The sequence below is a fragment of the Triticum dicoccoides genome, chromosome 7B (assembly GCF_002162155.2).
Source record: "Triticum dicoccoides isolate Atlit2015 ecotype Zavitan chromosome 7B, WEW_v2.0, whole genome shotgun sequence".
NCBI classification, from domain to species: domain Eukaryota; kingdom Viridiplantae; phylum Streptophyta; class Magnoliopsida; order Poales; family Poaceae; genus Triticum; species Triticum dicoccoides.
The window spans coordinates 667,833,376-667,834,815 of record NC_041393.1 but is presented as its reverse complement, the minus strand read 5'-3'; positions in this window follow the sequence as shown (position 1 = coordinate 667,834,815).

Here is a 1,440-nt window from a genome sequence, read left to right as displayed (position 1 = left end):
AGAACACTCACCAGCAGTCGAGCTACCCCGTGAGCTCGGGTAAAAGCCATATCCACTCTCTCCGTTTTCCCCACCATAATGCCCAAGCTAGCCATGACCCTAGCATCCTGCATCAGCTTCGAGGGAGCCACGGAAAAACGTAACCATACCTGAGTAAGAGGCTTGCCCTGAGGCATGACCTTCTTCCACTCGTGGAACTCCAGGATACATTCAGTGCCAGGTACTCTGCACAACCCAAAACTCAGAAGTCTCTGCAAATCCTCAACCGAAGGGAAATCAACCTTAAACATGTTCGCGTCGAGACTAACAAGCTCCCACTGGAAGTCACCTGGAGCTAACTCCTTAAGCCTCTGCACAATCTGAGTCTCAGAGACATCTCCTTTGGTAACTTTCACCACCCCAGTGGTCATACTCTGGGTCTCTTTGGTACCTCCCTCGCACTAGGAGACTCAAAGAACGTCAGCTCAGCACAGTACACTCCATACATAGTAAGAGACGGCATCTGATCACACAAAATTGGGCATTCCCCCGTATCATGTGCCGGCTTGCCACAAGTATAACAAAGTTCAGCCACGCATTCAGCAATAAAGTGACCCTTCTCTCCACAACGATAGCACAACATTTTCTCCTTCTTGCGCGCCCACTTGGACGATCTGTCCAAGTCAGCCCTGTCTGCCACCTCCACCGAGGCCGACGTCGTGGTCTCAGTCCCAGGTATCTCAGCATTGGCGAGCGCCGTCACCACATCCATAGGCTGACCGGACAGTTCTGGCGCCTCGGCAGCCCCGGCGGCGGCCGTCTGCTCGACGACAACAGGCGGAGGAAGCTGCCGGTGACGGAATGACCACCACGATGACCACTATATCCACCCCGCTGCCGATAGTCAGGGCCAGACGCCCCCTCAACAAAACCACCCGGAGGACCGAGAAAAGGTCTCTCCGCTGTACCATCACTCTGCCAAGCATATCCGCGGCCACCACCCATCGATGACAAACCACGGTGTTGGCCATCACCATACGCATTGAAACCATCGTCACCCCATTGTCCTCGGGGCGGTCCAGAAGCACCTCCAGCACCCACGTTTTGAGGCGGCGGTGCATGCCTCTGCATCGGCCCAGGACGTTTCTGTCATGGCCTCGCGACGTAGTGAGGCGGCGGAGCCGCCCGAGGCTAATGACTGGGCGTCACGACCTGGTTCCCAGGCTGAGGCGGCCTCGGACCATGCGCACCACCCCGCCCCGCAGCGGCAACCACAGCCGGGCCTTGCGCCGGCGGCCAAGGACCATGAGCCGTCCCACCCCGACCCACAGCAGGCACCGCCGCCAGGCCCTGTGCCGGCGGCCGAGCCCCGGGTGACCACCTCCTCGCCCCGCAACCATTTGCGCAGTCCCGATGACCACCGGAGGTCTAGGGCAGTACCGCTGATGACCTCGGCTGATG